A 14103-nucleotide genomic window follows, 5' to 3' on the forward strand; every position below is an offset into this window, starting at 1 on the left:
GTACTGCAAAAGATGAAAATCCCCAAATACCCACTGGAAAACGTGACTGCTCACGTTTTGGGCTGTATGTCCCCAGCCATTTCTACACCCTATGCTTCTTCCTTCCACAAGCGTGCAGTCCCCCTGTGCACATGGCACGTGGCCTGCTCTCCTAGACGATGCAAGATCATAGGCACCTTCCCATGTCAGCAAATGTGTGCCACCATTTTAAATAGTTACGTAACATTCATTCTGCACACGTGCCCTGACTGACTTAACAGCATCTCCAGAACAGACATCTGGCAGTAAATTGACATTTTGAATGATTTTTGCTGTTGTAAGCAACTCTAATCAGTGTCTTCTTTTGACACTTCTGTGTCCTCATCCATTTCCCGCAGATTCCTACCCGTAGCCTTCCTGAGTTGAACAGTGTATGCTTTTATGGGCTTTGGGTATGTAGTGCCAAATTCCTGGAAAGACGGTATCAGTTCATCTCCTCTGGCTTTTTCCCCTGCATTCTCAGGAACATTTCCCTTTTTCAAAAACCTTTCCAATAGGATGGGTAACAGACGGTACCCTCGCTGTGTAATTTGCTTGCCGGGGTGAATTGCCCTTTTCCCTCTTGTCTTACAGCAGTGGCTTCACCTTTCTGAACCGTGTTCAAAAGCATGTTTCTTTAGGTGTCTCTGGTGTGTTTCTCCCGTCGACGGAATGCTTCCCATGCTTCACCATTAAGTAGACTTTTGAGATATATACTCCTTCTTTTACAGAGGAAATTCCTTTGTGCTTGATTTATTTGGGGTTATTTGGGGAGTAGAGTCAGGCTGCTTCTCCGTGACCTCCAAATCAGAGACTTAATACCATCCCATGAGACCTGCCTGTGACGCTCCTGTCCCTCTCCAGGTCTTTGGGGTTCTCTCCGCAGAGCTGCTCCATCAACAAGGAGGCTGCCCTTTTTCCCTGGCGTAGTTCTTCCAAAGACCCCGTCAGAGAGCGAAGCCTAATTATTGACCCATTTGCTTTGTGTTACTTAGAGGGAGACGTGCAATCACCATCTTCTTGCTGGGAAGTAAAAAAAGTGAGATCTGATTGACGATGCATCTTAAGTCACCTTACGCTCACCTGCTAAGCTCAGGTGCCATCAGAGGGGCATTTGCTCCTACTTGCCAAGGGGGAAAGATGATAACAACAAACGATGGTACTGGAACATTCCTGTAGGAGGGCTGATGCCCACTTGCTTTTCATCTCAACCTCTTGGTGATGTAATCAGCGTCGGTTCTTCAAACATTCTCCCACACAGTCTGCTGCTTCTCGTGGCCCTCAGTGCCGTCTTTTTTTTTTTCCTATGTATGCATGGATATTATTGGAATCCAGCAAAGGAGCACAGTGGGGCTTTGTTATGTAATTGTAGGGCAGGCAAGAGCCAGGGTCCTTTTAAAGTGCATTTCAGTTAATGCCAGTCTCTTGGGAACTGGAATTACTGATGCAGGTACACAGTTCCCTAAGGGAGTGGCTTAATCTAGAAGTAGCTTTGGAATTACTGGAGCATGACGGGGTGGCATGACCTTCATTGTAATCCTTCACCGATTTTGTCTCTACAGCTAAGCTTTGGGTGAAGGTTTAGAGGGCAGTGAGTTTCAGGTATATTCTCCGGCAGGTACCTGGAACGGATCTGTTCTAGTCTAAGTTGTTGGGAGCTACAGATCCCCAGCAGCTGAGTTAGACTGGCATTCTTTGGTTCCAGATGGGAGGAGGTATTCAAGGGGATGTCCAAGGGCAGAATCCTGACTTTCCTTAATAAGAAATTTGGGAGCATGCAGATGTGTTGCTAACTCAAGTCCCAAAGTTCTGCATCATGGAGAATGGGTCTGGAAAGTTTCGAAAGGTGATAGAACCAAATGGTCTCAAACACTGATCACACTGTATCACTCACTCCCTGGGTTATCTCCGAGATGTATTATGGCAGAAGGACCGCTAAGCTTACTGGCCACTTGTGCTGAGGACCTAAGTGGTTAAATGTTGGGGAAATCTTGCCCAGGATGGTGGCTTTGGGTTTCAGTACTGTCGGTCATCACCCTCGTACTGGCCGTGGAGCAGGGGACCTGCACTGATCTCAAGGAGCAGAACCGACAGCCTGTTCCTCTCCAGGGAGCCAAGGAAAAGAACTTGGCTAAACAGTCTGACATTTTCAGATAGTTTTCTACAAAGATTGTGTTTGTCCTCTTGGTGGAATAGCTGTGCCAGCTCCCGTGTATCCTCGTAACTTTGAACGATGAGGTTAATTTATTTACCAAAAAGGAAACTGGCATGCTTTTTGGAGGGTGGGATTCCAATAAGGTAATGCGCCTGTAATGGGGTGGGGTTGGGCGTCTGAGAGCAATAGGCTTGAGATGCACCAAACGTGTATCATTCAAACAGATGTTAGCTGGGGCCTGTAGCAGCCCCAGCGGCCCCTTCAAAACCAGCATTTACCTGTGGCCGTGTGGCTCTCCTCTTGGTGGACAGGCATTCATTCCCTGTGCGCACCGGCACTGCACACGGACTCCATCAGGCTGGACCCTGACTCTGTCACGAGTCACCTTCGACGTGGTGTCCTGTTGAACCCAAGGATCTCGGCGGGGTCTTGCACACAAGGAGGACTGGAGCAAGAGTAAACGACTGAATCAAGCTTGTGGGGAAGCAGGCCAGCGTGGTGAGGGCCCTGAATTGTTCTATTGCAGTCAAAGTGCGTCACCCGCAGAGTGTTGCCTGCATCAGAGAGCGTGGTCTGTAAGGCTGGACCCCCTCTGCAGGGGCTGGTCTAGACAGCTCCTTCGTTAGCTAGCCGATTTAAGATCCCAGATGACCACCCTGACCAGTGTTCCTGGACCGGCAGGCAGGCAAGGCCAAGAGTTTATGACAGGGTACAGAGTTTGCTGCTGGACCGAGCTGCCCGCCCCACAAGCCTCTCCTTCCCCAGCCTTGCCGCATCACCGCCTCAGCTCCCCTGGGCTGCCAGCAGTGCTGGTTTTCTCAGATGTCTTCTTGGACAGGATGCTCCAGCAGCACTGGGCTCTACCTTTAACTTACTTCGGGCGCCGTGGAAGCGGGAGACTGTCCACTTCCTTTAAAAAAAGGCGGGGGCTTCCCTGGTGGCGCAGTGGTTGAGAGTCCGCCTACCGATGCAGGGGACACGGGTTCGTGCCCCGGTCCGGGAAGATCCCACGTGCCGTGGAGTCTGCGTGTCCGGAGCCTGTGCTCCGCAACGGGAGAGGCTGCAACAGTGAGAGGCCCGCGTACCGAAAAAAAAAAAGATCTCCCAGAAGAGGTCATTTCTATTCTTGAGGGAAACAGATACGGTTTCCTTATTACACAGGTGTCTGTGGAAGTGTTTATGTAAAGATCATCCTTTGGACCCGAAGCACAAGTTTCAGTCCCAGCAGATGTCTCGCACGCGCTGGTGGGGTAGAAAACAGACCCAGCCTTTGGACAAAATAAACAGTCAGTGTGTAGCCCCAGCTGTGTGCCCAGCTTGTGGAATCCTAGCAGGATGACATGCTCTGGCTTGTCAGAAACTGGGGCTTAAGAAACAGGCTGGCAGTCATGAAACTGCGGGGCCTCAGCTTTGCAGCCGGCAGTGGGGTTGGTGTGAGACCAAGTTCACCGAGTGCTTGGAATGGGTCAGCTGCCAGGGAATCTGACGCTGGTGCCCCTGGAGGGCCTGTCCCCCTCAGAGCTCACATGCACAAGATTAATAGAAGGGGACCTCGGGTGGTGTCCCCAGGACATCACTTCCCACTGGTCACCGTAGCTTCAGATTTCCCTTCTGGCACATCCTTTCACAGCCACATCTTCCCAAGCCCTCAAAGTCGGCCCAGTTCGATGGCATCATCCCGGATGTGTCTTTCTGGTTTTCACCCCAAGCCTCATCTCAGCTCCTACACAGATTATTTAGGAGCCCAAGATCCTTGGTCCCTCTGACACACAGCTTGGCCTCATTCTGCCATTTCTGTAGCACAGGTGTCCCTCAGCCTTCCCTGTACCGCAGATAGACATCACTGAAGGAAGCTTTTTCACCCCAGGCATGTTTCCTGTTGTTGAAAACCTTAAACACTTCTCTTAGGGAGGAGAGGCCCTCTCCGGGCAATGGAATAGAATCGCCTGTGTGTGGCCAGATCATAGGAAGTGATCATCTGGAAATGAGAGGGAAAGTGGGCCAAACATTGATCCCACCCAGACGGAGGAAGTTCCCTACAAGTTGATATCAGCGATGCCTCTGGACCCCAGATTTACTCACTCTGTGGTCCGTGAAGTCTCAACCCCACCCTTCGCCCACTGCCACCCCTCCTGGCCTGCTTCCGCTCTTCCGCAGAGGCTCGGGGGCCGTCAGCAGTGGCTGGCTTGGGCTCATGGGGTCCCCCTCCCTCCTGCATTGTAGGTAGAGAGGAGGAGATGCAGGCATAGGAGGAAGAAGTGATGGTGGATTTCAACCTAGGTGTTCCTAAAGATCGGTGGTTCCCGCACTGGGGAAGGATAGCCGTGCGGTCTGATGGCAGGGGCAGAATAGCTGAGCAGAGCAGCGCCGGTGGGGGAGGACTGAAGGAACCCACAGGTCCGTGGCATTGTCTCTGTAACTGAATGTATCAGCACCTGGCCTGTGGTGGACCTGGGCTGCCGCCTTTTCAGAAGGTGGAACTTGCCTGGGAAGCTTCAGTTCACACGTCCTACCCTTCCACATACAGTCAGGCTTCATTCCTTCTCAGTGTGCATTTTCAGGTAGACATCGAGAAACTGGCTGCACAGCGTCTGCTCTGGAAATCCAGAGAAAGGATCCTTTAACTGCAAGGGGATGCTTGCTGTTACTGTCTTCTCAAGATCACTTCAGACTCTTAAGAGTGTGTGCGTCTGAAATCGTCACCAGGAACCCCTAGCAAATGGAGGCTCACAGAGTCAGTTGGACTTCTAAGGACACCCCCATTCCAAGTTTGGAGTTGCTGGGTGGCATCAGTTTCACGGTAAGCCGAAGACCCGGGCTCAGAAGACAAGCCAGCTGATTTGATTCGTCTTCTTTCTCAAGATGCTGTTATTAAATTAAATACAAACCTAGAGCGCAGTTTAGATAACACATAGAAAACTCAACCAAGATAGCGAAGCTGCTTTGGCGTTGTAGAGTATCGACTGCCCTGGTTTTCCTAGGATGCAGGATGTCCAGTGCTAAAACCTGGGAAGTCCCAGGCAACTGGGAGAAGTTGGTCACCCGAGCTTCAGGACTCACCAGCTTAACCGCTCTTTCATCTCCACGTGGCATTTTGCAAAGACAGCCCTAAATATATAAATAAGACTGAAATAGTAAAAAGCAAGCTGTTGGGCTTCCCTGGTGGCGCAGTGGTTAAGAACTCGCCTGCCAATGCAGGGGACATGGGTTCGAGCCCTTGTCCGGGAAGATCCCACATGCCGCGGAGCAGCTGAGCCCGGGCGCCACAACTACTGACCCTGCGCCCTAGAGCCCATGCTCCGCAACAAGAGAAGCCACCGCCATGAGGAGCACACGCACCGCAACGAAGAGTAGCCCCCGCTGGCTGCAACTAGAGAAAAGCCTGCGTGCAGCCACGAAGACCCAACGTAGCTAAATAGATAAATAGATAAATAAAAATAAACACACTTTAAAAGTAAATAAATAAATAAAAAGCAAGCTGTTGACTTCTGCTGCTGCTCCGTGGTCTGTATTTTTTTGATCCTTGGAGAAAATTGTACAACTTCAAGACCTTTAAAAAGCCCTACCTGCTTAACTTTTTGCGGGGGAGACACGTCTTATTGTCCCGAGGTTTTGTGACACTTTGCTGGTTTCTAGTCTGGGTGGGTGAAAGGCAGCCTGTTCCGAGGGCCTTGAGTTCCCTTTCTATGGACTTGAATGTGAGCCTTAGGGAATACCTTGATAGAAAAATGGAGAGGATAATGAGAAGGAACTTGGACCTCGGCGCTGCACAGTTCAGCATCGCCACCCATTCATCTTCCGTGTCGAAGGAGCTGCCGTGGAGGGCACAGCTGAAATTCCTCCTGACAAAGGTGTGGGGGGGTGGGGGATTCCTAAGTGGACTTGTAAGAGTTCTCTCTTGGCCGCAGGTCAAGCCGAGGACTTTATGGTGCCCGGACCAGGAGGGTTCTCCCAGCTTCCTCCTGAGCGCATGTGGCAGGTGTGGACAGCCCACCTGGCTGACATGTGCTTGAGTTGCTCACACTTTTGAAATCCTCCCTCCTGGATTTCTTTCCCATTCTGTATGTTGCCTGAGTTATAGCAGCAGCTGGGGTGCTGTCATTTCTCCCTGCCCTGCAGAACTGGGCTTTTCCTTCTTACAGGACATTCATTCCTAATCAAGTGCCTTAGACTCTCCGGCTCCACAAAGCCTTGGATTCTGCAGGTTGCTGACATTTCCTTGTTTTTTCCCCCATGGACGTGAACTCTGAATTGCCATCGGAATGCTGATTGCAGTATGTTTCTAGTTTCAAAGTCAGGCCAAAAAATCCACTTGTTTACTGATACTGATGCCAAAATAACAAAAAGATGTGAGATGCTTTCCCCAGTAGGTATGCTTCTCAAAAGCAATAGTTAAAGGTGAAAAGGAAGGTACCATTTGTTGTAAGAACAACTCTTGCCTGTACCCACTGCTGGCAACTGTCATTTAAAATAACAATCCTGGGAATTCCCTGGCAGTCCAGTTGTTAGGACTCGTCCGCTCTCACTGCCGAAGGCCCGTGTTCAATCCCTGTTCAGGGAACTAGGATCCCACAAGCTGCAAGGTGCGGCCAAAAGTAAAAAAAGTAAAAAATAAAATAACACAATCCTCACATAAAATGGGGACGTTTTACTTGAGGATTGAGGATTCACTAAGAATCTGTCCCTTCAGCCCGCTGCACACCCGTGAAGGGAGACCCCTATCTCTTGAGGTGGTGAATTGAGTTACACTCGGAAAACCTCTCCCTTGTTTTCCCCAGAATATTGCAGAAGCCAGGCTACAGGGCTAGACAGACAGATTCCAAGCCCAGATTTCCAGATGTAGAAGCTTTGAGTCATGGAATGACTGATAACCCTGAGAGAGAAGTCAGGCCTCCCTTTCTTTCTGAGAAGATGCTGTCTGGCGTGTCCTGGCTGTGTTACACCACGGCAGTCAAACCTGCATCATTCTGTGATGAATGATTACGGGTTCTTGCTACCCCTGTAAAAGCCGCAGTGCCGGAAGCTGTCCTCGGTCTGCATGTTCCTCTCCAGTCTGGCTTCTTGTGTTTCCGGTCTGATGCTCGTCATGCAGGTGGACCTTCATGCCCTTTGTCCACGGGAGGTACACCTGGTTCCCAGGCTGCCCACCTGTCCTGGCGCCTCTCATGTCTGTACCGCTTCGTCTAGTGTAGCCTCACCGAGGGCAAGGACTGTGCCCGGTCCCCCGTCTGCCCAGGGCTAGCATGGGCTCAGCACACAAGCCCGTACGTAGGGGCCACATGGCAGGGAGCATGGCTGCCGTGGAGCTTCTTGGCAAGTCTTTGCTCCTAGGCGCCCTGGGCTCCAAACCTGTCCTTGGTGATCCTGGCTCTGCTTTAAAAATTCTGGTGAGACTGGAACGGAGAAAGCCACCCACATTGCACAACTAGACCTCCCTAAGAATAGATTAGCTTACGTCGGGGTCGGAAGAGAACACACACACAAATGGCATGATACGGATGCCATAAAATCTTAGAACAGTATTGGAACCCAGAACAATCCATGTAAAGGTAGGTTAGGAAAATATGTAGGTATCAGGGAGCAAAGGTCTGGAGCTTAATGGCAACAAATGAGCACTTCTGTTCTCTAGTCTCACTGCCTGTTTCAGACAAGAGGGAAAGGGTTTGTAAGCGGTACATCGGACCGCGACAAGTACATTGGACCGCGACAGGTGTTTCTGCAAGCGTTTCTCAGATGGCAGGAGACAGCTCTGAGAAGCACCGAAAATCCCAAGTGTGTCTCCTGCTTCTGGGCCTGAAGGGATAAGCCCTGTGTGCGGGGCTTTGTCGAGGATGGGACAGAGGCTCACGTCCTTCAGTCTCCAGCATTCTCTGCTTCCCCAGAAGCAACCACAGCCCCTTTATCCAAACAGATCAGTTTCAGGGCAGACCTGGCCTTTCAAGCCAGTGTCGTGGGAATCACCTCAAGGATCTGGAGGTGTTGATTTGTCCACCTCAAGGCGTACTGAATGCTCTGCCTTTTCCAGGGGGGCAGGAACCGAGGCAGCTTACAGCAGGCGCTTGATGGGAGAGTGTATTCTTAAATACACCCCTCTCCAGTCAACGTAGGAGCATAGGCTCTTATGTTTATACATACACATGGCTCTGGGCGGAACTTCATTCAGTTTTATCTACAGAATGGGATCAAGGTGTGTTGCATCTCTGGCCTCCCAAACTTCATTACCTCCTTCCGTCTTACAGTTCCTTCCTTCTTTGATTTCCGAGGCGTTAAGGCGTTCTGCCCCCGCCCCGAGTCGATACCTTCTGGTTGCAGGTGGACAGAAGCAGCCATGGAGCGGGCCCCCTTATTTGTGGTTTCGGCTCCTGGCATGGCCCCATCCCCGCCGTGGCGGCCTGGAGGTGCCCCTGTGGAGCCCTGGGACTGGGCGGCTCCCTGGAATCAGGAGGCCCCTTTCAAGGTGATTGCTCTGCTGGCCTCTCTTCCTCCACCGTAGTCCCTGGGAATTCATCAGGAGGACCTCAGAGGTCACAGCTAGAGAGACGACTTCCCAACCCCTACCTGTCCTGAACTTTCAGAACTGCAGGTCTGCTCGGTTCTCCTAGAGTGGTACCTGCCCATCGCGTTTCCCAAAACCTGTCTGCACAGTGCGGAGAAGAGCAGGTCTTCCCATGATCCCTCACTTGTAATTCACGTCACACGTTGATTTCCATCCCTGCATTTGTTTCTTTTAGACGTTCTGTGCCGAGAGGATTCCCGCTTCACTTCAGACGGCGTCCTTGCTCCCTAGCAGGCCCCTCCGGGCCTCACCTGCTCCCTCAGTCTCCCGCCATCCCTCCTCCACAGCTCTGGTTTTCTTTTAGTTGCTGGCACTGGCCGCGTTCTGGGGGCTCCAGGTCCTGACAGATGCAGTCGCTGCCACCAGCAATGCTCTTTCCTGCCCCCTCCTGGTGGCGTCTTACATGTCACTTCCTCCCGGAAGCCACCTCCCCTGCTAGGCAGGCCTGTGTGGGCACCGCTGCTGTGTGCCCGCGCCTTACCCTCTGGCTCATTTCCCTGTTCTCCTGCCTTATTTCATGGCCCCGATTCTCCCCCAAAACTGGGAGCTCCTCGGAGCCGGAGACATTCTGGGTCCTGTTGCCAGCGTTGCCTTCACATTGAGCCAGTGCTGTTTTGTCGAAGGAGTGAAAGAACGATGGCACGATTAGCCGAACGCGGGGCCTGTCCTCACACCTGTAGCCCTGCAGTTCTGAAACTGTAGGAAAGGAAGCCGCCGTGTGATGTTTTTAAGCCACAGGAAAGTGTCACAGTCACTTCCAGGCTCCATTTCTGCGGAATGAAGAGAAGGTCACCAAGGTTGGACAGGAGTTTGAGATGTTTTTTGGGTTTGTTTTGTTCTATTTGTAGTAAAACACACATCACATAAAATTTGCCATCTTCACCATTTTTAAGCAGGTAGTTGAGGAGTGATAAGGCCATTCACAGTGTTGTGAAACCATCACCACCATCCGTTTCCGATACTTTTTCATTTTGCAAAACTGAAGCCCTGTCCCCATTGAACACTGACTCTGAATTCCCCCTCCTCCAGCCACGCTTCTACCTTCTGTTTCTATGAATTTGACTATTCTGTTTACCTCATAGGAGTGGAGTCATGTAGTGTTTCTCTTTTTGTGATTGGCTTATTTCACTTAGCATCCTGTCTTGAAGGTTCATCTGTGTTGTAGCATTTCCTTCCTTTTTAAGGCTGAATAATATCCCATTGTATATCCATACAGTACCGTTGGATATATACAGTCCAGGGATTCCACCAACTGCAGATCAAAAATATTCGGGAAAAAAATTCCGGAGAGTTCCAAAAAACAAAATTTGAATTTCTCGCTCGCCAGCATCTGTTGACGTAGCATTTACATCGTATTGGGCATTGGAAGCGATCTAGAGCTGATTCAAAGTGCGCAGAGGATATGTGTGGGTTATATGCACATACTGTGCCATCTTATATGAGGGACTCGAGCATCTGCGGATGTTGGTGTCCGTCGGGGTCCCAGCACCAGTTCCAGGTATACATACCACATCCTGTGTATCCATTTGTTGGACGGAAACTTGGGCCGTTTCCTCCTCTTAACTATTGTGAATGATGCCGCTGTGAACGTAGGTGTGCAAACACCTCTCTGGAGCTTGAGGTTTTAATGTAAAAACTGCAGTGTGGGAGAACTACTGAGAATGGCTGGATTTAAAGATGCCCAGCATTAATGAGGGCCCTGGATGAGAAATACCACAGAGAAATTCGCTAGGCCCAGTCATGAACGTGGTGGGTTCTAGAGGTTTGATAACCTGAACGATGGTCTGGAACCCATGCGGCATGCAAACACCCACCCAGCCCTGCCCACACGGGCCATGGGCTCTCTCTGTGTTTGCCAAGTGCCCTCCAAAGGTGAGGGAGGCTGTCCCTCTCTGCTCTTTAGGTGACCTGGGAAATATTTTTGGCATTCATCCAGCGAGTTTCAGAGTGTATGATAAATTATTTCTCCCAGATATCAATGATTTCAAACCCATGGAATGATACTGCCACAGTAGTATAAATATTTTCAGGGAATAGCTACAAGGTTTTTTTTTTGTTTGTTTTTGTTTTTGGGGTTTTTTTTTTGCGGTACGCGGGCCTCTCACTGTTGTGGCCTCTCTCATTGCGGAGCACAGGCTCCGAACGCGCGGGCCCAGCGGCCATGGCTCATGGGCCCAGCCGCTCCGCGGCATGTGGGATCTTCCCGGACCAGGGCACGAACCCGTGTCCCCTGCATCGGCAGGCGGACTCTCAACCACTGTGCCACCAGGGAAGCCCCTAGCTACAACTTTTGTTAGAAAAAGATGACTACTGGAAAACTCATACCTATTACACATACACAAAAACGTTAGAATCTTGATCAAACTCTTATTTCTGCCCTGAGGAATTCCTTGTTTATTTTAGGTAGCCCTTGGGCTTTGAAAGTGTTTAGATTGATGGTTAAAATGGCCAAAATGCAGGCTCACCATAGTACACGTCTTGATGTTGAGAACAGAGTGACCGTAAGTAGGGTGAGATCAGACAAATAAAGTCTTCCTATCTGTATAGAAATTAAACCACCAGGTAGCCTAGACCCTACCTAACTTAAAAATTTTTCTACATTGAAAAATTCTTCTGCCTTCTTGCTTTTCAAAAAAACACAAAAGTATATATATGTTTTTATAACTGTACAGAGTTAACCATGTAGCTTGTGGAGCTGAGTAAAGCTTCCAGAGGAGTCCTTGGAATACTGTCTTGTCAGTACGCGGTATGATGCTTCATCCTTGTACCCGATCTGTATCACTTGGTTTTCCATTTCGGGCCTTTCGAGGGTTACTAATTATGGCCGGAAATTCTTGCGAAAGGTAAATAAATCAAACCCGTCCGTTTTCTTCACTGACGGCACGTCGCTCCGGAGAACTCTCAGTGGGAGAGATCGGACGTGGGGGACAGTGCGGGAATATTCTTTTTCCCTGCTGCCAAGAAATGGGATTTCATTATTCGGCTCTGTAAGTATGTGCTTCTCCGGTTCTAACCTGGTTGCCGGCTGGTTGCTACAGTGTTGGGAAGGAAGGAGAGGCGGAGACGGAGAGACCTGCTCCTTCTCAGGTGTGCCTGTGGCCCCAGATGGAAACCAGTCAAGGTGCGATTGATGTTCATTAAGTGCTTGTCAAAACTGAAAAATTTTCTAATCAACAGCCATCTAGCCGCGGCCCCGCCGATGGCTGGGAGTTCCCGCCTCTGCCGCAGCGGCTGTTTGCCTGTTACAACTCTAGGCTAAAACGCCGCTGATTACATTAGGCTAAGCTGCGAAGTAAATGAACCATATCTTATTTAGGTGCCACGAGCTTCAGTGTAGTCCTGCCCCGCAGGGAACTTGATAGCGTTTTATGGCTTTAAAATTAGTGTAGCTTCCCATTTGCTGCAGGGTGCTGCCTGTTATGCCTTTGAACTCAATAAGCAAAGGGAAGGGGGCCTTTTGTTTTTCTCCCTTATTTTTCTCCCTTGCATGTTAGCAATTTCGTTTTGCATCTTTTCCAGACGGCATTTTGCAATAAAAATGTCTGACTACCCTGTACATGCCTCCCCCACCAAAAAAAGAAAAGAAAAAGGAGGAGGGGGGAGAAAAAGAAGAAGAAAAATGTAGAAAATGTCACGCGTTTGCAGAGGACAGTTTTTTTTTTTTTTCCTATGCTGTGAAGTGAAAACTAGCTTCACAGGTCACCCCCGTGGCTTCTCCTGTCGGAATGGCCACCCCCAGTGGGGACGCTGCCCGCACTTCGGGAAATGCCCACATAAAATCAGAGGGCAAGTATTTCAGTATTTTTATTGGAGAAGAGCAGTAGAGCCAGCATTTCTAAAGGGCTTTGGCATTCTTTCAAGCGCTTTGTATATTGTCTCCAGTTAATCGGGACAACAATCCGTGAGGCAAGAACTATTAACACCCTTGTTTTTCAAGATGTGGAAATCGGGACCCAGACTGGTTAAATAGCATGGCCCAAGCCCACAACTCCTAACAGGCAGAGGCTCCCAGGCTCTCTCATCGGAGGCCATCCTCTGGCCCGGAGGAGGCTAACTGTTTCCTGTGGACATCCATCCTTGGTTTAGGAAACCAGAAAACTACGTTAATCAGCGAACTGACTGCTTTTCATTTGAAATGAGTCTGATCATACTACTGTGAACCACCTGGGCGGGCAGTAAGTAGCGTTAGGAAAACAGACTCACTCCTAAAAAAGCAACGCGTCAGGAAAATAAATAAACAATGAGACTTCCAGACAGGCCTAGTGAAAGTTTTGAAATTAGAAGAAGTACTTAAATTTTGTGATGGGCAAAAACTGAAGTGGGAATTTTCCTGTCCTGTGTTGGGCCAAATGGTAGAAGAAAAGGCTTAGCGATCATTAGTGTCCTCTGAAGACAGACGTATGTGCTCTTCTTCTGTCTTAAAAATCTGTTTCTTCCCTCTAGGAAATCTCTTGTCGCCATCCCTTCCTTTAGGCACTCCTTTAAGTGGTGTCCCCATGCTTTTACTCCTTCCCATTCCTTTGCAGTGTCTGAGTTGCTTTCGCGAGTGCGTAAATCCTACTTCTTCATTTCTTCAGTAAAAAGTCACTGTGGTGTCTGTCTTGCGTCAGACACTTGCTTGGTGCTGGGGATACTGTCCCTGCCCTCACAGAGCTCACAGATACTAAATAAATATACAAATAAACATTTTGTAAAAGTGTTTAAAAAACCGCCACAACAGTGAGAGACCCGCGTACCACAAAAAAAAAAAAAAAAAAACTGTTTCTTTAAGTGCTTCATGTTCTAGCAAATTCATCCCAAGAAATCTGAAGTTTTAAAGTGGTTCAGATAGAGCTAATTATCATTGTGGTGAACATTCCTACATAACTCAGAATTTCCAAGCTCTAACTACTGGTCCAGTTGTTTCAAGCCATATTTAATTATTAAAAGAGTCGTGGAGCCAGGGAATGGGGCTGGCTCCTTGTAGTTTATTGCTGTGAACTCTCACTCATGCTTGCCTCTGGGAGAGACCTGCCTGCATATCCACCATGCTTGCCTCTGGGAGAGACCTGTCGTATAGGCTGGGTCTGAGCACGCATGGGTTACAACTGGGTAATATTCAATTTAACCTAAAATGAGAAAAATCTTTCTTGTAGTGTAAAGCTCAGTATACTAGGTCAGTCAAGACAGATGCAATCAAGAAGCAAAAGGTATATTCATGATTCAACGTAGAATTTTCTGCTGTTTTGATTTATATTATATTAACCTATTCCCCCTGGGCTAATGTTGGACTTGAGCCCACATGTGTTGGATGCCAGCGCTTTGAGCACACGCACCGGAGAGGTTTGCCCTGCTTCAGTGGTGTTGAGCTCCTTGTGGAAGCGAAGGGTGCCAC

The 14103-nt window shown here is 49.3% G+C and overlaps 1 protein-coding gene across 6 annotated transcripts in view; it reads left to right on the top strand.

Annotated features, from left to right (window-relative positions):
• AGAP1 (ArfGAP with GTPase domain, ankyrin repeat and PH domain 1) overlaps nt 1-14103 on the top strand; it is a 544600-nt gene that overhangs the window by 346843 nt on the left and 183654 nt on the right. The window lies entirely within an intron of this gene.

Source organism: Neophocaena asiaeorientalis, unplaced genomic scaffold (assembly GCF_003031525.2).
Source record: "Neophocaena asiaeorientalis asiaeorientalis breed wild unplaced genomic scaffold, Neophocaena_asiaeorientalis_V1.1 scaffold294, whole genome shotgun sequence".
NCBI classification, from domain to species: Eukaryota; Metazoa; Chordata; class Mammalia; order Artiodactyla; family Phocoenidae; genus Neophocaena; species Neophocaena asiaeorientalis.